General features: G+C 39.0%; 1 protein-coding gene across 4 annotated transcripts in view; it reads left to right on the forward strand.

Moving 5' to 3' along the window:
• The first annotated feature begins 8,582 nt into the window (after nucleotides 1-8,582).
• The window catches only part of tspan18b (tetraspanin 18b), a 74,895-nt gene continuing 60,959 nt past the window's right edge, over nucleotides 8,583-22,518 (forward strand). For all 4 annotated transcript variants that reach the window (XM_055040447.1, XM_055040431.1, XM_055040440.1 and 1 more), the window contains exon 1: nucleotides 8,583-8,851. The gene's annotated coding sequence lies outside the window, so the exon portion shown is untranslated. The remainder of the gene's footprint in view (nucleotides 8,852-22,518) is intronic.

Raw genomic sequence — 22,518 nt, forward strand, 5'->3', positions numbered from 1 at the left:
GCGTTCTCCACCACCTTTGGGGGTGTTTCCCACTTTGATCTCAGGGTTTCCAGTCCATATTCTGCACAGATGTTTCTGTACACTATGCCTGCCACTTGGTTATGTCGCTCCATGTACGCTTTCCCTGCCAGTATCTTGGACCCTGCTGTGATGTGCTGGACTGTCTCAGGGGCCTCCTTGCACAATATATATATATATATATATATATATATTATATATATATATATATATATTATATATATATATATATATATATATATTATATATATATATATATATACTGTATATACGTATATGCATCCCTGCCTGATGAGCTTGATTAGACTTCTCATCTTAGAGTAAGATGAGAAGCAAACCTCCCCAGCCGGGGAGATGGGTAAAAAAGAAAGGGTAAAAAAGTTGGAGATGGATAAAAAAGAAAGGCGTCAAAAGCATTGTAGTCTGAGAAGCAAACCTCCCCGGCTGGGCAGGTTTGCTTCTCAACTGGGGACAGAGCAAAAAGATGAAAATCAAAAATATCGTCTTCTGAGGAGCAAACCTGACTGCTGAAGGACTGGCAGTCAGCTCCCCTTGTACTCCCTCACTGATGAGCTTGATTGGACTCAGGTGTGGAGTAAGATGACACAAAGCTCCGGAAAGCTGAGTGTATCACTATCTGGTGGCTAAATTGTGAATAACGGCACCAAAGAAACCCAAAAAGAAAACAAAGAACCCTGGAAGATCACACAAACAATCTGAAAAAAAAATAATCGCCACAAGAATACAAAGTAAAGACATAATTAACATCAGTGGCTCCCATATATGTATATTTGTAAATATATATTCCGGACTAGATGTGTTGTTCTCAAATTCCCTTTCCTTTATGTCGTCTGTGCAGTGGCCACAGGGGTTTGAGAAGCAAACCTCCCCATCTGCGGAGGTTTGCTTCTCTGTTTGCTCCCCTGTTTGCTCCCCAGATGGAGCAAACAGGGGAGCATCCAAAACATTGTCTTCTGAGGAACAAACCTCCTCAGCCGGGGAGGTTTGCTTCTCAGACATCTCTGTTAGAGATGGCTCAAACAGAAAGGTGTCAAAGAAAACCTCCCCAGCGGGGGAGGTTTTCTCCACTGTTTTTGGTGACTCAAAAAGAAAGGCGTCAAAGACGTCGTAGTCTGAGGAGCTGGGGACGGAGCAAAGCAGACGAGAATCAGAAATATCATCTTCTAAGGAGCAAACCTCCCCAACCGGGGAGGTTTGCTTCACCGTTTTAGGTGACTCAAAAAGAAAGGCGTCAAAGACGTCGAAGTCTGAGGAGCTGGGGACGGAGCAAAGCAGACGAGAATCAGAAATATCATCTTCTAAGGAGCAAACCTCCCCAGCTGAGGAGGTTTGCTTCACTGTTTTAGGTGTCTCAAAAAGAAAGGCGTCAAAGACGTCGTAGTCTGAGGAGCTGGGGACGGAGCAAAGCAGACGAGAATCAGAAATATCATCTTCTAAGAAGCAAACCTCCCCAGCTGGGGAGGTTTGCTTCACCGTTTTAGGTGACTCAAAAAGAAAGGCGTCAAAGACGTCGTAGTCTGAGGAGCTGGGGACTGAGCAAAGCAGATGAGAATCAGAAATATCATCTTCTAAGGAGCAAACCTCCCCAGCCGGGGAGGTCTGCTTCTCTGCTGGACATGGTTTAAAAAGAAAGGTGTCAAAATCATCATAGTCTGAGACGCAAACCTCCCTAGCCGGGGAGGTTTGCGTCTCTGTTGGAGATGGTTTGAAAAGAAAGGCGTCAAACGCATCGTACTCACTCATTTCTGCCATTCTGAAAATTTTTGTGAACAACAATATCGAACTTCAAGGAGCTGCTTGAATATGAACAGATGTCTAGAAACACATGCATTCATAACCTCAGGTGTTCTTTGATCTAAAATTGCATGTCATAGATGAGGTCATAACTGCAATGAGGTCACTGCAGTTCTTGGGGAATGTCTTGTTTCTGCATGTTGCTATAGAAACCATCAGATCAGTTCTGTATGACCCAGATTATTGACCCTTTGCAACGGTGTCATTTAAGTGAGGAACGGGTGACTGAAGTTGTTTTCCAAAGTTGTTTGGAGTCGGCATACTTTTTTTTATTAATAAGAAATATATTAATACATTTTTATAATCAGGACTGCAAGCTCCTCTTCTGGAGTCTCTCACTCTTTCCATATATATATATATATATATATATATATATATATATATATATATATATATATATATATATATATACCCACCCTTGAAGCCACCCTTGAAGCCAACTGCAAACCACTTGCACAAGTGTCCATCAAATGTGGCATATACCAAGGAGATGCTCTGTCCCCGCTACTGTTCTGCATAGGCCTGAACCCCCTCAGCCAAGTTATCAACAAGACTGGCTACGGATACAGACTCAAAAATGGGGCCAATATCAGTCACCTACTCTACATGGATGACATCAAGCTGTACGCCAAGTGTGAGCGAGACATCGACTCACTGATCCACACCACCAGGATCTACAGCACTGACATTGGGATGTCATTCGGACTAGAGAAATGTGGTCGGCTGGTCACAAAGAGGGGGAAGGTCATCACACAGAAGGAGTCTCACTCCCAGAAGGAACAATAGCAGACATAGAGGACAGTTACAAGTACCTAGGTATACCACAAGCAAATGGCAACCTCGATGAGGTCACAAGGAAAGGAGCCACAGCTAAATACCTCCAACGAATAAGGCAAGTCCTGAGAAGCCAGCTCAATGGCAAGAACAAAATCTGTGCGATAAACAGCTATGCCTTGCCAGTAATCAGATACCCTGCTGGAATAATTAGCTGGCCAAAGGAGGAGATAAAAGCCACAGATATTAAGACCAGAAAGCTACTAACCATGCATGGAGGGTTCCATCCCAAATCCAGCACCCTGAGACTGTACACGAGCCGCAAGGAAGGAGGCAGAGGACTAGTGAGTGTGAGAACCACTGTCCAGGACGAAACAACTAAGATCCATAAATACATCAGGGACAAAGCCTCAACAGACAATGTGCTCAGTGAATGTCTCAGACAACAGGGAACGGAGGTTGAGGTGCCAGAGATACCATCATGGGAGGACAAACCCCTACATGGGATGTACCACCAGCAAATAACCCAAGTGGCTGATATCAGTAAATCCTACCAATGGCTGGAAAAAGCTGGACTCAAGGACAGCACAGAGGCCCTCATCCTGGCAGCCCAGGAACAGGCCCTAAACACCAGAGCAATAGAGGCCCAGATCTACCACACCAGACAAGACCCAAGGTGTAGGTTGTGCAAGGAGGCCCCTGAGACAGTCCAGCACATCACAGCAGGGTGCAAGATACTGGCAGGGAAAGCGTACATGGAGCGACATAACCAAGTGGCAGGCATAGTGTACAGAAACATCTGTGCAGAATATGGACTGGAAACCCCAAGATCAAAGTGGGAAACACCCCCAAAGGTGGTGGAGAACGCCAGAGCTAAGATCCTGTGGGACTTCCAGATCCAGACAGACAAAATGGTAATGGCGAACCAACCAGACATTGTCGTAGTGGATAAACATCAGAGGAAAGCCGTTGTGGTAGATGTAGCAATACCAAGTGATTGCAACATCAGGAAAAAGGAGCACGAGAAACTAGAGAAATACCAGGGCCTCAGGGAGGAACTGGAGAGGGCCTGGAAGGTGAAGACCACAGTGGTGCCTGTGGTCATCGGGGCCCTCGGGCAGTAACCCCCAAACTGGAGCAGTGGCTACAACAGATCCCAGGAACAACATCAGACATCTCAGTCCAGAAATGTGCAGTCCTTGGCACAGCCAAGATACTGCGCAGAACCCTCAAGCTCCCAGGCCTCTGGTAGAGGACCCGAGCTCAGAGGATAACAACCACCCGCGGTGGGTGAGAAGGGAATTTTTTTTTTTTTTTATATATATATATATATATATATATATATATATATATATATATATGGTGGAGATACCAAGTGATTGCAACATCAGGAAAAAGGAGCACGAGAAACTGGAGAAATACCAGGGCCTCAGGGAGGAACTGGAGAGGGCCTGGAAGGTGAAGACCACAGTGGTGCCTGTGGTCATCTGGGCCTCGGGGCAGTAACCCCAAACTGGAGCAGTGGCTACAACAGATCCCAGGAACAACATCAGACATCTCAGTCCAGAAATGTGCAGTCCTTGGCACAGCCAAGATACTGCGCAGAACCCTCAAGCTCCCAGGCCTCTGGTAGAGGACCCGAGCTCAGAGGATAAAAACCACCCGCGGTGGGTGAGAAGGGAATTTATATATATATATATATATATATATATATATATATATATATATATATATATATATATATATATATATATATATATATATATATATATATATATATATATATATATATATATATATATATATTAGCTGGCCAAAGGAGGAGATAAAAGCCACAGATATTAAGACCAGAAAACTAACAATGCATGGAGGGTTCCATTCCAAATCCAGCACCCTGAGACTGTACACACGAGCCGCAAGGAAGGAGGCAGAGGACTAGTGAGTGTGAGAACTGCACATTTCTGGACTGAGATGTCTGATGTTGTTCCTGGGATCTGTTGTAGCCACTGCTCCAGTTTGGGGGTTACTGCCCCGAGGGCCCCGATGACCACAGGTACCACTGTGGTCTTCACCTTCCAGGCCCTCTCCAGTTCTTCCCTGAGGCCCTGGTATTTCTCCAGTTTCTCGTGCTCCTTTTTCCTGATGTTGCAATCACTTGGTATTGCTACATCTACCACAACGGCTTCCCTCTGATGTTTATCCACTACGACAATGACTGGTTGGTTTGCCATTACCATTTTGTCTGTCTGGATCTGGAAGTCCCACAGGATCTTAGCTCTGGCGTTCTCCACCACCTTTGGGGTTGTTTCCCACTTTGATCTCAGGGTTTCCTGTCCATATTCTGCACAGATGTTTCTGTACACTATGCCTGCCACTTGGTTATGTCGCTCCATGTACGCTTTCCCTGCCAGTATCTTGCACCCTGCTGTTATGTGCTGGACTGTCTCAGGGGCCTCCTTGCACAACCTACACCTTGGGTCTTGTCTGGTGTGGTAGATCTGGGCCTCTATTGCTCTGGTGTTTAGGGCCTGTTCCTGGGCGGCCAGGATGAGGGCCTCTGTGCTGTCCTTGAGTCCAGCTTTTTTCAGCCATTGGTAGGATTTACTGATATCAGCCACTTTGGTTATATATAACACATGAAAATCAATAAAGAAGTTGTGTTATGTGTATTACATGCACAGGGAGAACATGCAAACTCAATGCAGAAAGACTCCAGGCTGGGAATCGAACTCAGGACCTCCTTGCTACAAGGCAACAGTGCTACCAACTGCATCTCTGTGCAGACCCTTTTGCGTCATGTCATAAACGATCTCGACATGACCCAAAATACCCTTGCCACGTCCTTGTCTGCAAACTATAAACAGACCTACTACAGTGGGACGTTTCACCCTCTTCACCTTCAAAACATCTTTCTGCCTCAGCATCCACCCACCTCTTGTTCCTCTGCTGCTGCACTCGAGATCGCCCCTCAGACTCTGACAGTCCCTCCAGAAGGAGGAAAGACAAACACAGGCAGAAGAGAGGGAGCATATCCATATCTCTCTCTGCTGGTAGATGTTGTTTCCATGGTTTGCCAGCTTTCTTTTGGCTGTGTTGTGTGGTTCATACGGAGTCACAGAGAAAAAGTCGCAGACATGCTGGAGCTAATTATTTCTTTTGCTGACAACCTCACGCTCAGCAGCTTCAATTTGGATCAGCTACGGCACTCCACCCGAATCTGTTCCGTGCTTTGTTTCAGCATAAAAAATTTACCTTCAGAAATACTGTGAATTTTTCTCTACATGTATTTTTTTTTAAACTTGTTTTTGAGTTAATCCAGGCTTTTAAAGGGGGAGCAGAGCTGGGAAGGGGGGGGGATTTGGAGTGTTTTGAGCCTGTCAGTCTGTTTCAGCTTGTTGAGCAGCCTTCGTGCAGACAGCATTTCTAGGTCAGGCCATATTGACGACCTGTATTACAATGAGCGGCATGTGTGTTTGTGTATTTCTGGGTGTTGCTGTCTCACTGTCCTCAGGCTCAGATGAGACCCTCTGTCATCATGCACAGTCTGCAGATCTAAAAATCGCCCGTTAGGGAGGGAGACGCGCTTCAAGATGTCACTCTGAACATGAAACATTATTCTGTAATCAATCTTAAAGCGATGATACAGGTGGACTGCAGTAAGTTAAATATTTAGAACCTAAAATGTAATTTTATTTTTAAAATTCTGTTAACATATAAAATCCCTCTATATGAAACTGCGTTTTATTTTAACAGTATTTTAGATGTGAAGTTTGTCGAAATGTGTTTATTTCTTCTTTGAATTTATCTTTGTTGAGTGAAGAAGCTGTTTCTCCAGACATTTATTGGTATATTAAGTAATGGTTGATGGCTACAATGGCTACAAGAGCTCTGCCCCAAAAAGTATTTGGTAAAAACGATAACTCAAACACAAAGTAACTGATCAAATTGTCAATCATTTAATATTTAAAACTCAATCCGACAGTAAGATTATGTAGAAATGTTGGTATTTTAAGATCAAAATTGAAATAATTCATAAAAAAATAATTACTGAATGGGTACATATTTGAATCAACAGCTGTTATACAACTAACCGTTCAATAATTCACACGACTTTTCATGCTTTTTTTCAGTATTTACAGTAAATGTTTAAAACTTAAAATGCACATCCTCACTTTCTCTATCAGGGTGTCAAATTCATTCTTGCTTTGGGCTGAATCAAGATCCTAACTGCTCTAAAAGGGCCGGTTATGCATATTAATAAAACCTGTTCACCAAACTGTTAAAATATGTATGAATTCCTTATTTATAAATTAAATAATATTATTGAACATGTTCTCAGTCCGTCCACGATTTCATAATACCTCTTGTGATTTTTAGCAATAAAATTCAAAGTGTTTGTGGTATTAATTTGGAAATATTTACACTTATTTATGATGGTAAATGCAACGACTTTAATATGACATCAATTAAGGCTGAGGCAGCTGTTGAGTACAAGTAAGAAAGTTTTTGGCAATTTTTAGAAAAATCTGCAATAAACACCAATTATGTTATAGTTCAAAAAGTGTAGGGATTAGTTGATTTTGTGTGAATGTCCACAATAATCCTCAAGAAATTTGAGGGACTGATTTATATAATTTGGCAGTAAACAGATTAAAAACTATATTGATTTGATTGAAAACATAATAAGCTCGCTTAATGTTTATCTGGAATCTAGAGGTCCATATAAAATGCTACGGCGAGCCGGATTTGGCCCACAAGCCTTGAGTTTGACACGTGTTCCAGAGAAATTTTGACCAGTTTTTCTTCATGTTTTGGTTTGAAATATACTCTGCTAGATATTATATGTGTTGTTCATACAGTGATTAAATGTTATTGTAATTCTTGCAACAGGAACCCGAAGGAGGCTGGAGAAAAAAGTCGCATTACCTTGAAAGCAGTCAGTCAGTAAGGAAATCTCTCCTGCTGGGTGGCCCGATAATCTCTCACAGAGCCAACATTGCGTTTCTGTTTTTTGAGGCACACCTCATTTATTGGTGTTTTCCTGTCTTTTGTTTGTGTATCATCCTCCGTCTCCAGCTGAATCATACCTTTGTTCTCCATCCATTTTTTACACAGCAGAACTGCTGGATCTCCCAGAGGAGATGTCAAAGCAAGCAGACATCATGTCCGCCGACGGAAAACTTCAATGCTTTGACAGAATAAAGCCCAGAGCAGCAGCAGCACCAACAGCATGTTTGTGTTGGACAGCAGTGCAGTAAAACTGCAATTATTTGTTTGTTTATGTGCCGTCTGTTCAGTCCCAAGTATTTATTTTAAAATTCTCCCATCTGAGCGCTCCAGAACAATAAAACTCCTTAAGACAGACTATTTATGATGGGGGTGAAAACTGTCAAGGTGAGAACACTTCATTTTGTTTTAATTAAAGGTGACTTTCTTAAGACATTTGTTGTTTTCATGTCTTTACCATACTAAATAGATACTAATTTAATAAAGCAGATTTGGAGTCTGCAAACCATTGTTGATCCAAAACATAAATGAGGTATTGCACAACTGCAGCATTAAAGGACATGTAAATATTCTCCGAAGCTTTTTGGAGGTCTGGGGGTTTTATTGTCTTATTTTTTTTTCTTTTTTAATTTTGTTTTATTTACATTTTTGCAACAAAAGTTGTTCAATTCAAATTCAAAAACACTTTATTAAACACAAAGGAAAAAAAATAATAAATTGTGCAGCGTTTGCTGGTTTCAAAAATGCAAACATTGCTAACAGAGTCAAATACTCTGTCTTATATCTGAATAGATAAGTATTGAAGAAGATTGTACTTGTCTTTAAAAATTTAAATTAATAGCAAATTCGCTCCATTCTTGAATTACGGACTAAGGAACTTAAGACACCGGCATGGGGAATGGAAAGAAATGCCTCACCTGCTCTTGCGCGTGACGTCACGCTCTCCAGAACTCCGCCCACTCCGCCATGACGTCAAAACGACCAACGCGCTCCTTTAAAGCTGGTCTAAAAACAGGCGTCTGTAACCTAATGTGTCACTTTTATTTTGTCGGTTTCACTTTAGAAATGGTCATGGGATGGAATGCGGACGGCTTTAGAGACAGAGAAGGATATAAGCCAAACTTATTTTATGACTTTTAATGAGGAAAGTTACGGCGCTGACGAACAGCAGCCGCCGTTAATCATGACTGTCGGCCCTCGGCGGAATCGCGGATTTACAGTGAACACTTCTATAAAGGTAAGAAGATGAACGCTAATATACTGTATAGGTAGAGACAAATCAAATATCTAACTATGGCGAATGTAGTGTCTAACGGTTGGTAACCATGGAAACGGTGCTGCGCCGCCATGTAGCCTAGCATGTACGGAAACAACTGGTTAGCATCTGATCTTTTTTACGTTTTCAGGTTGCTCTGGCTCAAGGGGAAACACTGTTTATGATATTTCAGGCACGTAATTATACAACGTGTTGATCTAATTATGCGTCATATAGCGTGTAATTAGATCAACGCGTCAGGAGGGGGGAGTTATCGGTCGGTTTCTAAGCTAGCTGTTACGTTCACTGTCAAATTAGCTCGACGCTAACAAGTAGAAACCATGAATAAACTGGCAATAACAACTTTGCAAAACAATTTTCTGATCAAGACTCTTGTCCCTCGAATGATTAAGTGGCGTAGTTGCAAAGGGTCAATCTGGTCAAAGTGTCCTGAGCTTGATGACAACCTCTCCAAGAAGGTCAGAGGTCATCCCCCCCCCTCATGTTCTCTTCCACTTTTTTTTTTTAACGTCAGCCTGTTCAGAGTGTGTTACATCGAGAACACATGTCCTTCAGACGCTGAAGTTGCTGCAAATCAGCATGAATATTCATGACGCCGCAGCGATTCTTAACAACCCGAGCTGCTGGTTTTGGCGGGGACAACCGAGTCCTGCTCCACTCCGTTGCCATGGCGACAGAGACGTCGTGGCCGTCGGAGGACCAGCGCGGAGCATTATGCATCCACTCTGCTGCCTCTTTACTATTAATGGACATAAATATTTATGCGGTTTGGAAGATATTTTCGCAGCGGAGGAGAGCCAGGGGCCTGTGGCGAGGGGAGACATGAGCTGATGAAGTGGTCTTTGTCAGACATTTGTGATCATGCGCTCCGTTAAGGACGCACAGGCACCATGCAGCGGGAGAACAACGATGCTGGGCTTAATGCCTGATGCAGATTGTGCATTTACATCTAATTTGAGAATTTAAAGTTGGTTTTCCTAGACTACCATATTTTTATTTTACGATTTTTAACTGTTTTTTATTATTATTATTATTATTTGTATTCAAGTCAAACAGGTGAAAACACCCACTTGGCTTTGCTGTTACATAAATCAGACTTTGAATTTTGGACTGTCTCCTGCCCATTTCAGCAACCATCCAGTTTAATCCATTTAGCCAAAGTGAACTCCTATATTTTCCTGTCTGCTCTGTCTTTCAGAGCACAATGAGTATTTTTGATCTTTTATTATTCTGTTCATCAGATATTTACTTGCATGAGCCATTTTTCCTCACTGTATGACATTAAATAAATGAAATTATTCATATTTTCTAGACTGAAGTATAATAAGAGACATATTTTAGCCTGCTGGGAGAGCTAAAGCTGGGACTGGAGTTACTTTTAGTAGTTTATTAACAAGACACAAAAAAATTGTCTCATTCTGCAGATTTTTCATTAACCATTTTGTACATTAAAAGATGCAAATAAATACATTTTCTAGAAAATAAAATAACCATTTTATTTTCTAAAATGCAACAACAATCCTTTAGTGATTGCTTGTATCAGCATATAAAATCTCAGATCTTTCTGCTTGCTTTTAACATGAATACATTTGTATCATGTCATCTACTGACCTTATTGTCTGTAAAGGAAATACTGTTTACAAATGTATGATCTGGCTTGTTTTCTTCAAGAAGTGTAATTTAATTAGCAGAGTTCACTCCAACTTTTAGTAATATTTACTTTATTTGTGTTACATTTTACTTAAAGCTTTTTAAAATCTGCTTATTTTAGTCTGCAAGGTCACCTTGACATCTCAGTACAATATGTCAAATAAATTTTTTATTTGCTCTTCCATCTTTTAGCCGAGTCACCTCGTTTCTCTAACACACATCCTCTTTTATCTACCCTCTTTCTCCTGAGGTTCTTTCAAATCTGAACCACTTTCTGGTGAAACTGCAGCACAAAGGCTTGCACAGCGATTGTAGATTTGCAGCAGATTGAATTATGAGCAGAGCCCATTGAATCTGCAGTGACTGGAGGAAAACCCATCCCCTTCAATTTTCTTCCCAGAGCTTTTTTGTTTCAAGTAAAACCAATGGCTCATCACTGTCTCACAATCTACCTTGTCTATATAAACGGTTTGGGTAATCCTTTAGCGGCATTATTAAAAATCTACAGGAGAGCTCACAGAACTAAAGACAGAACAGAGCTTCATCTAAAAGGTGCAGAGATTAGTTTTGAAAAGGAGGATATGGCGCACCACCCAGGGCACCACTCTGTCAGAGGGCGCCACAATTTTTTTGTGATAATTGCATCAAGTAAATGAAGAGCTGGTGCACCACTTTGCAGTTTGAATGAATGATTCATTTATTTCAGACAAATAACAGATATAAAACCTAGCACAAAACACTCGACCAAAAATGCTTGGTAAGATTTTGTTTTTGCAGTGTATGATTTTCTGACCCTCTCATACTCACAACCTACAAACATTTAAACCTCCCACACCAGATAAACTCTTAAATTATTCCCACATTGAATGAAACTTGCACGTCATATTCTCATCCTTCAATGTACAATTAAACATTTTTTTAAAATGAACATTTTAGGCCTTATAACAGATTTCACAATAAGCTAATTTTGAAACAGGTTGGTTTTTATTTTGTAATGTTTCCTTTTAAAAACTGTAACAAAACATTTTTGTATTTATGTATTGGAAGTTGATGGTTTCTTACTTTGAACATAAAATGTACCGTTTTAAATTTTACTTGCTCCCAAAGTTGAGTATTGGAAAAATATTGGGTTTGTATGTTCCCAATTATAAAACGTTTAGTTCAAAACTAAGTTTGCCTGTTTAAGTATGTACAATTTATTATCAGATTTAAGAACGTCTGAAATTTTCAGCTTGAGGTGCAATTAGTTTACCACAACAGCTGAGTCAGTACACTGCAAAAACACAAAGTCTTACCAAGTGTTTTTGGTCTAGTTTCTATCACAAATATTTTAGTTTACTTGAAATAACACAAAACTAACATACAAGTAACTTTTCAGCAAGATATGGGAGCTTGTTTTAAATCAATTTTTCATTAATCTTGATGAAAAAATTCTAGTTCCATTGGCAGATTATTTTACTTATAACAAGACATTTTTCCCAGGATATAAGTTAAATAATCTTCCAATGGAACTCGTATTTTCTTCCTCAATATTAAGGAATTATTGACTTTAAAGTACTTTCTATATCTTGCTGAAAAGTTACTTTTAAGTTAATTTTGTCTTATTTCAAATGAACTAAAGTATTTGCGATAGAAACTAGAACAAATTTATTTGGTAAGATTTTGTGTTTTTGCAGTGCGTGAGTTATTTGGCCAAGGTGAGCAAACGTTTGCAGGGAGGCGGACGCTGAATGAGTTTAACCCCCAGGAGCGCTGTGCTCATTGTTAGCCACCGTGGTGATTAATCTCTGTCCCACGATGCTCTGCAGCTATTTTGCTGAATGTGATAGATTGGTGAAGTGAGTCAGAATTTAAAATAAAAAGAAAAATAGACTACCCCAGATTTTGTGGGTAAGTTGTAGGACATACATTTTCTTTCCCGTGCTGGGGTGAATTTAATATCACACAGAAATGTTTTGTTAGAGGAAAATGTTTGTAAAAACAAAACTTCTGAAGCTTTATTATCTCACTGTTGGAGTAAAGACTGAACCTTGTCACTCAGCTTTTCCTAATATTACCTCCACCGCATCAGATGCAAACATCAACTATTTTTTCTTGACGTAAAACCCTGTGAATTCAGCAGAGAAGAAAGGAGTTCAAAATTTACCCTTTTGCATGTTTCCTCATTTGACTCATATTTTCCCCTCCAGACTAATTTTTGAGGTTAGAAAAACATAAATGAACTTCTGTCAGGCATAATCGCTACCTGCTGCTGACTTTACTAATTGTTTCACAATACAAAACAAAAAACAGTTTAACTGATATATAGTCATGTTAAACGAAAACATGCAGTAGCTTCTCAGAGTTTATCAGTGGTGTGCACTTCGTCACATCGCCTTCATGAGACAAAAAAACAGTTTTATTATTAAACCAGGCTCAGCAGCGCCAGGAGTCTGTATTGTTAGCAGAACTTAACGAGGCGTTTTCCTTCACGATGAGTAAACGGATGGAGAGCAAAAATCTCCTGATGCAAGGTGAGGCTGGAACAAAGTCTTCACACTGTAAAACATTTGAGCTGTGTTTAGTTGTGTCTATCTTTTCCTCTCTAAGTCAAACAAATATATCCAGTTTTAGATGTTGAACCTAAATGCAGTTTGTGAAAGATAAACTTACAGTAAGTTGTTAACTTTTATTAATTCAGTCAAACCTGCAAGAGTTGAATAAACTAGAGTTTTTATGTTAGCACTTAAAAAACTGAAAGAGGAAAAAGACAGGAGTGGGAACTATTTCCCAGAATGCTTAGCGGCATGTTTTTGTCTCCTGAGATAGAAGTGCGTCACATTGATCTGACTCTTGTGTTTTATTAAGGCAAATGTTCATTTTAATGCAATTCTCAGTTAGCAAAGCTTGATGATAATGTTCTGTTCGACTAAATGTTTCTGAGCTGAATTCATTGGGATGTTTAATAAAATTCATTATCAGATCAGAAATTTTGTTCCTGCAGTTTGAAACAAGAGTTTAAATTATTCTAAAGTAAAATAAGTATTTATTTTAACTTGATATTGTGAGTATAGTAACAGAGAAATATGGCTCTTTATCTATTTTTGTTCTTGCATATTGTGAAATAATTATGTGGTTTAAATTGCAGCATTAACTTAAAACTCATAATTCAAGATTAAGAGGTTAAAATATAATGTTTAGACAACTTGTCTGTCATTAAATCAACTTCATGAATTTTAATTTCTGAGTTGAAACCAAAACAATTTTCTTGTTGACTTAAATTGCATTTTCAAGGCAGCAGGTGGAGTTTCATTTTCAACTTAAACCACCTGTAAATGTTTTACAGTGCAACAAGAGTAGTTTAAATCTCAAGCGGGGGAATCTCGTGGAGTTGGCTCGTGTTATTTATTTTTTTTTGTATCTGCAAAGTGTTCCCTAAAACCACGTCTCACGTCAAAGTTTCATGTTTCTGTCATAGCGAGCTGAGCGCTCATCCTAAAGGGAGTTTGAATATCACTTCAAAGAAATGGATCCTATTCATGACAGATATTCACCCTGCCAACTGAAGAAAGCCTCAGCTTCCCCTGATACGCTCTGGTTCATGGATTTGTAATTTTAAAAATTGTGAAAGTCAACAGTCGCATGTTTCCCCTGAAACCTCCTGCTAACTTCTGACAAGAACGGGAAATTGAACAATCTTTTTCTTTTTTTATTCCCTCGCTGCTCTCCTTTTTATTTTCCGTAAAACCTTGTCTCTCAACCACTGTCTGTGGTGCGTTTGTCATTCAGTTTTGTTGGGTTATGAGGCAGGCCTTAAGACAGAAAACCATTTCCCATCAAATGAATCACAACCACGGAGGACATTTCAAGGTCAAACTTTCAGGTTTTCAGTCTTCCTCCTGAATTCTCCTTTGTCTGTAATTGTTTGAATTTCAGGGTGACAGTTCCTCCTGATAACAGAGATTATCCCTGCAGCATCAGAACATCTCTCGCCTTTTACGCTGCTGCACAAATAACTCACCGTCATTAACTTTTCATTTCCCTTATCATGACTGTCAGTTGTTTGATTTCACTGTTAAACCAAACTGTGATATCGACTGAATTTTCTGTTACTCTAAATCTTAAAAAATAATTCTCATTTTATGAACTCACAATCATGTCACCCTTTAAATCAGAACATCTGAAGCAAATATAATTTTTTAACAATGAGGTGTATATATGTTGCAGTGACGCTTTTATGTTTTTTTTGAAAAACAAATCTGTAAGGGGAAAAATAATAATAAAAAATAACCACCTTTTATATCTAGGGATGCACCAATACAAAAATTTCAATATCCAATATTGCTATAATGTCCAATTACAATATTTACAGATGTTATATATATTTCTTTACTATTTTGTCACCTTTGGGGGAAAAAAAGATTACTAGGAACAACAAGATGGAAATAAATGTCAGGTCTTAATATCGACTCAGTTTTATTACTGATAAAGATGTGTTAAGAAATGGCTACTATCAGCTGATACGATGTTACAATTAGGTAAGGACAATATAATAATTGTATCTATGCTTTTTACTATTATTATTCCGTCAAATAAATGGGCTTTTTGGGGCCTAAACTACACAAAAGCTCACCAATCTTTCCACACGTGTTAATCATGTGGGAAATTACTTATTTTAAGGATTTTGCAAAAGTTGCAGTTGAAATAGCTCAATAACTTTCAAACCAACTACTCATTCAGCTTACATTGCAGATGGTCATAATTCCCAAGAGACAAACATCTGCTGCATCCTCTACAACAAATAAGTCGTCCATTTTGTAATGAAGACAAAAAAAAGCTTTTCTTCTTCTTTTTGTTGTTTTTTTTTCTGTATTTGTACCTGCTTTAATTATTACACCTTAGTGTGATTAATAATTAACATAACTAATAGTTACAGGTAATTACATTGATTGCCGTTCAATAAATCGTAATTGGAAACATATTAAGAATGTGATTGCTTCTTTAAATATGCGATGCAGCTGTTCACTGGATAGGTAATGAATTCATCCTTCAGATATGTTGTTAGACTGATTACGTTCCTGATTATCAATTCATGTTAATGCAGTTTAATGCGTTACACCAACTGGAGTTAATCTGGAAGGGTTTTTTTTTTACAGTCTCATAAATTTCTATCTAGTAGCTTTGACTTGATCGTCTTTTCTGGAAAGAAGAGGCATCCAAAAAAACCAAAACATCTCATGTTGAGACGTATCATTAAGCAGAATTTTATTTTTTCCCCATTTCAGAGATTTTATTTATGCATACAGGAACAAAACCAACACAGAGTGACTGAACTTTGGCATACATCAGGTATAATAGGTATTTGTGTCTGAAGTTCCTCAGCATGTAGAAACATTGCAGCAAACACAACCATCATAAGATGGGGGTCCTAATTTGTGTTTTATGATCTCAAATAAAATTATGCATGCAAGTTCTGGAGCTTTGAACATGTCTAAGCAGTTTCTCTCTGGGAGGCGTGTTTACAGACGTATTGATGACATCTGGAGTGTTAACTGAGGAAAAAAAGCTCTGTTTGTCAGCTCCAATTTCTGCTCAGAGGACCCGACAGGTGTCTCCGAGCTGCACGCCTGTTCTCCTTCTTGGCCATGCTGTGCAAACACATGCGTAACTCTCTGATGGCTGCCCCGTGTCCTGGTAAATCTCACATAGAGCAGGCAGTAATGAGAAAAAGGATAACTGTGTTCCATCAACAGCTGAGGCCTGCTGTTCCCGTCAGTGTTTAATGCACATGTATAGCTGCTGGCATGGCAGTTGCTAAGCAAATGATGGTATCCAAGCAGGAGTTGGCAGGAAAACACTGCTAAAGTTGATTCAATGGATCAGATGGCGCTGGTGTTTATTTCAGGCTACGTCTATAGTTCATTTATCTGTAATAGTTTTCTGAGAGGAGATGGAAAATTGGCTCGATGTCGGTCAAAATGTTGCAGGGTTGAAGGTTGCAGATCCAAAGTAGAGTCTGGGAATGTCGTTTATGGTTCACAGAACATGAGGAAAGATCTGAAGATCTGTGAAGATCTGTTTAATTCATAAATGATTAAGAGGGAACCTACAATGGAAAATTCACATTCAGCACATTTTTGTACTTCCATTTGGGTCGCAGCTGCTTCTAAAAATAAAATAGAATAAACAGCCAAATTTGGCAATAAGTTAATGTTTTTTTTCTACCTTGAACAAGTTAGGATAACTCTATTGGTCATACAAAAAGCAATAGAGTTTTTGTATAATCAAAACTATTGGTTATACAATATAGTTGTATAGTTTGTGTGCTTTTTTTTGCACAAATTCTTGTCAGACAATGAGATTTCAGTCTGGTCACTTCTGCCTATTTTGAGCTCCTTTCAGACAGGGAGAAAGTGGTTTTTCCAGCAGCCATATAGCGATACTTTATCACATATAGCGATACTTTATCACATATAGCGAAAATGTTCACATTGAACGCAATTTGAGCATCAAGAGCGCCTGGTTTAAATTCAAAGCCTATGTGGACGCAGGTCGAGGTTGCGTCGCGGTGCAGTCTTGAGCATTCAGTGTGTGTCCAGCGCTGGAGTTGGAAAATCTGAACTTTTCCTACTAGACTTGGAGTGTTAACCAATCAGAGTGACTTTGCTGTATGACATACTGGCACCCAGACGGGTTAGCAGAGCTGATGAAAGCAGAGCTGATGTCGACCCTTGTTAGCTCCCGGCTAACTTGTGAAACTCAAAACTCACAACATCTTTGAATTATCTAGTGAATTCAAACACTTGCCGATGGCAACATTCTGTTAACGGCAGTAAATAAAACCAAGACACTCAGTATTTCATCTGCCATTGTTCAGAGTAACTAGGAGAGGAAAAAGAGGCAAGAAGCTCCAACGCACATCGGGCCGTTATCAGCTGTCGGCGTTGTATGTTCAATAGAAACTGAACACAAAATGTTCAGCAAAGACATCTGAGCCCCCATTATGATTGCAGAAGCTTTCACCACATAATATTTTGGTGTTAATTTCATCCGCCACAGAGAAAGAGACAGGCTACAGGAAAACAATGCCTCATCCCGACGCACGCTTGGAGCAATTTTGACGCTCTGACGCATGTCTAGAGTAAAATGTCAAGCTTCTGACTTCGGAGGGCACTTTTGAAATGCGTTTGTTGTGAACGCAGCGTAAAACCAGCTGACCAAATGTGCCGGAACTCTGTTTGGGTTGCTAGGTAACAGACTTACCCTCCAAGGGGTTGCCAGGTAACGGGCAGTTCCGGAGGTTTTTGAAAGGACTCATTTTCCAGACACCTAAAAACCTAAACTTGCATCCAAAATCAACAAGATGTTTGTTTGGAGCAGTAGAAACCCAAATGGAAGTACAAAAACATCCAAAATGTGAATTTTGCGAACTAAAATTAAAGTTATTTTTAAATTAAAACGATTTCAAGCAAATATCCCCAAATTAATGGCTGGATTTTTTTCTAAAATCTTTAAATGTGCATCTCCAATGAATGAAGGTTTTTTTTTTTTTTTTTTTTTTTTTTACTACAGTTGTTTTTGTAGCATTTGTCAAAAACACAGAATATGAAGAGGATAGTTTGTTCTGACTCAGTTCCAAGATAATCAAAATTGCTTTAGGAAAACAGTGAAACTGGAATATTTGACTGGACATGCAAATAGATTGTTCGCTCCCAGTGAACCAGATTTCTAGACATGAAGGAGAAGAAGAGGAGGAAAAGGAGAAGGAGGGAACGCAGCGGTGAATTTCCTGGCCTACTTTCCTCCATTCATCAGCGAGTTTCTTCCTCCTGGGAACTCTGGGATGTACAGTATGCAGAGAGAGTTCAGCCACGCTTGGCCAGCCACCATAAGACAAAACCCTGAAATGGCTGCACCCTCTGTGTGTTGGGGAGGGATTGGTGGAGAATCAGCACATGACGACTGGTCCAGATCCAGTCATTCCTCGTTTCCATCTTTGCACTCTTATTTCCTCTCCCCTTGCTCCCCCAGTGCATTGTGTGTGACTCTGTGCATGTGTGTGTTTGCGCTTGGTTAAGATTAGACCTTGCAGATGTTTCTGCTATGTGGATTCCTGACAGAGGTGGTGTATAATATATCTGGAAAGATTGACACTCGGTTCACCCCCTCCTGGTGCCTCTCCCTCAGTCGTACCTGTATCCCCGGGCTGCTGTCACTGAGCTGCAGCAGGTAGACATCTGTAATTATGAAGGTGGAGGAAGAGATTTTTTTTTAATGCTGAGGAATGCACACAAAAACAGAGAGAAAACAAAAGCCTCCTGAATGCAGCTTTCAAATTCTATTTTAAATCTATGTTTTTATTATCCTGTTCCTGTAGATTTGCCTAATTATTCCTCTAAAAAAGTGCTTGAGGCTCATTGCTAGGTTAAAGGCAGGTAGCGCTGCTAAAAATCTGTTTAAGTCGAGGTGTTTCGGAGTACAGACAACTTGTTAGCTGCTGGCTGAAGAGTGACAATATCACGCTGTAGTGTCACCTCTGCCTGACTCTCCTCTCGGTTGAAATGACAGATGCAGACAGGCTCTGTAGGCCAGATGGAGCTGCATGAATTCACACATCATTTCCAGTGAAAGCTCACTGATTCTAATTTGTGTCTTAACAAAAGTCTTTGAGGGGGTTTGAGGTACTGGTTCACCAGAAACTACTTGAAAACACAAAAATATCACACAAAAGTTTCCCACTCAAGAGAAAGACATGGGCAACATTAAAGTCTGGAAAACGGGATTATGACTCATGCTTTACAGTGGAAAATTAAAACAGCAGCTCTTATTCAGAGGCAATGTTTCTGTACGGGTGTCACAGGCTCCCTACAAGGTATTTAGAGAACAACTAATGCCAACATGCAACCACGTTTTGACGGATTGATCTTCCAGTTGTGGAGTCACGGAGGGTCCGGGAGCGCGGCGCGTCTCATCCGCGCCGGATGATGTCCCCTGACAGATTGAGGCTGCAGGCTCGTCTTTACCGCCTATCTGTAGGTTCATGTTTGAGGATTTTATGAGAATCAAAATAATGGGGAAACGAAGTCCATGGCTGGGGAAAAGCACACTTTAACTTAATTTGTTTGTTCAAGCAAAAAAAAAAAAAAAAAAAGCAAAGAAAACAAGTTCCACAAACCAAATCATCATTTTGTGAGGTTGTATTTGTTTTTACTGCAAAAACGCAAAATCTGACCAAGTATTTTTGGTTTAGTTTCTGTTGCAAATATCTCATAACCCTTGAAATAAGACAAAACTAACTCACAAGTAACTTTTCAGCAAGATGTTTCTGTTTTAAGTAAATAATTTCTTATTATTAATGAAAAGTACTAGATCTATTGGCAGATTATTCCATCTATAACAAAATGTTGTAATTGAAATAGTCTGCCATTGGGACTAGTAATTCTCATCAATATTAAGAAACATCTTGCTGAAGTTAGTTGTGTCTTTTTTTCAAGTGTACTGAGGTATTTGCACCAGAAATTAGACCAAAAATGCTTGGTGAAATGTTGTGTTTTTGCAGTGAAGCCTTTGCCAAGGTTTCACATTTTGTTAAATTTCAAACAGAAACTATAATGACTCTTATGTGGTTTTCCTGTGATATATATATATATATGTGTATCAGAATAACAAATTTTGATGAATGATAAATTGTCCCAGAAGTTATCGCAATAAACGATAATATTGCTATTTTGAAACTATTTTCCAGTGACATAATGATAATAATGGCATTATTAAAAAACTTTTAACACTGGAACTGTAAGACGTTCTAAATATCCAAAATAAATAAACAAAACAAAAACAACAAATAAAATGAATTTTGAAGACTCTGGAAACAAAATTCTCCTTAAAAAATAAATAAATGAATAAAATACATTAAATGATGTGATTGGACTTCAAGAGTCCAAGTTGAGTTCAAGTTGAATGAATACACAAGATGATTTTTGGTGTAGTCTTCAAAGCCAGATTAGCTATGGACTTAATAAAGAGATGAAAGACATTTAATAATTCATAGAACAACAAAGACTCCAAATTAAATAATTCCACCCTTGATTTTCCTGTTTTCACATCTTAAGCATCTTACTAAATTGACTCTTTTTGTGGGGTTTCTGAATCTTTCCATCACGTAAACTTATATCACCAAAGATAAAACATTTATGCATTTCTGCTTTTACAACAAAAAAAGGCATTTAAACATAAAACAGATCACCATCTCATTTCCACAGAAATGCTTTGTATTAAAATATTCTGCTGCTCTTGCCAGGGGAAATCTTCAAGACCATTTGTGTTTCTGTGTGTATTTCTCTCTCTGTCTTTGTATGTGTGTTTGTGCGTGCGTGCGTGCACAACAACGGGGAGCACTGTGTGAAAACTTGTGAGGCATGACCATGGCCTATTTAATGAGACAGCATGTGGTCCAATGCTGTGTGTGTGAAAATAAAGCGCTCATAGTGCAAATTAAATTAAGCAGGTTAGTGTGCCAGAAGAATGTGAGTCTGAGGAAGAGTCTGCGAGAAAGCGTGGGCCGTCTGTGATTGTGTGCATCATGTGGTTAGCGTGGACAAAGAACAAAATGGACATTGTACTGACCGCTGCTTTATGGGGGACAAACAAGACGACCACACAGCAGCCGAAGACAGAACACACTGAATCCGATTTACAGAAGCTGCAGTTCCTCTAAACTTCCTGCCACGTAATTAGATTATGTTCAATTAAAAAACAGAATTAAGAACAAAGAAACTAGTACATTCATTGAATCTGGGTTTCTAACATGTTACATTGTGACATTTGAAAACATTTGTTAAACATTTCAAGACAACATCTCAAGCATTTGGATCCCTAGAAGTGTTTTATAGATGCTGGAAAGTGCCACATTTGTCTTTTTAAACAAGTATTTGCAAGTAGAAACAGCATCAGAATGTTCAGACTTTATGCGGGTCAGAAAGGAGATGGGTTCAGTGTCCCAGAGATCAACTGGATTTGGTGAGTTGGAAAAATCAACTCCAGAATGAGAGCAAAAAACCGTGAGAAAATGCATGAATCTGGTACCAAACAGTGAAATGAAACAGTCAAAAGTTTGCAAATGCATTTATGAAGACATTGTTTTTCTCTCCACATTAAACTTGAGAGAGAAAATGGATAATATGTTACCTGACTTGGTAAAAAAATATTCTGCCTGGAAAGGAGACAAAATTTCAGTAAACTAATGTCAGAATCTTGTGTCCCTCCAATTTAAAGGCAACCAGTGTTGCTTGATGAGAGGAGTTTGAGCTTGTTTTAAATAAACAATTCATTGATGTTATTTACTTGCAGATTATTTCACTTATAATAGGCACTTTGTCATTACCTAGCAACCCCAGCCAAGCTTGTTTAATTTTGAAAAATACTTTTTTAATTGACAGATTATTTTACTCATAAGTGAAATAATCTGCCAATGGAAATGGTATTTTTTCCATCAACATTAAGAAATTATCGACTATTTCTTGTATTTTCATATTTCTTGCTGAAAAGTTGCTTGTCTGATTTGTTTAATTTCAAGTGAACGAAGACATTTTCACTACAAACTAAACTGAAATTACTTGGCAGGATTTTGTGTTTTTCCAATGTGTGCAGTCAAAGCCGAGTATTGCACTTTGCTTGTTGCTAATAGGTTACAGTATATGAGTTTTGTGTGAAACTGAACTGCATTTTATCCACAACAAGAGATAATCTTTTATTTCTGCATCAGCAGTGTATTTTTTGCAGGTTAAATGTTGGATTTAAAATTTAAAACTAATTTAGATTTTTTTTTCATTTTCTTACCTTGAAATGAATATACATTTGTTAAGTCTTTGCTACTTTATCAGTGTGTACAAGCTGCATTTGTTGATCAATCACTGATTAGCCAAAGACAACAAACAGTTTCTTTACTTAACAAGAGACTTGGAGAGGACCCCTCCCCTAACCAGTGATCCATGCGAGCG

The sequence above is a fragment of the Poeciliopsis prolifica genome, unplaced genomic scaffold (assembly GCF_027474105.1).
Source record: "Poeciliopsis prolifica strain line A6 unplaced genomic scaffold, Auburn_PproV2 SCAFFOLD001, whole genome shotgun sequence".
In the NCBI taxonomy this organism is placed as follows: Eukaryota; Metazoa; Chordata; class Actinopteri; order Cyprinodontiformes; family Poeciliidae; genus Poeciliopsis; species Poeciliopsis prolifica.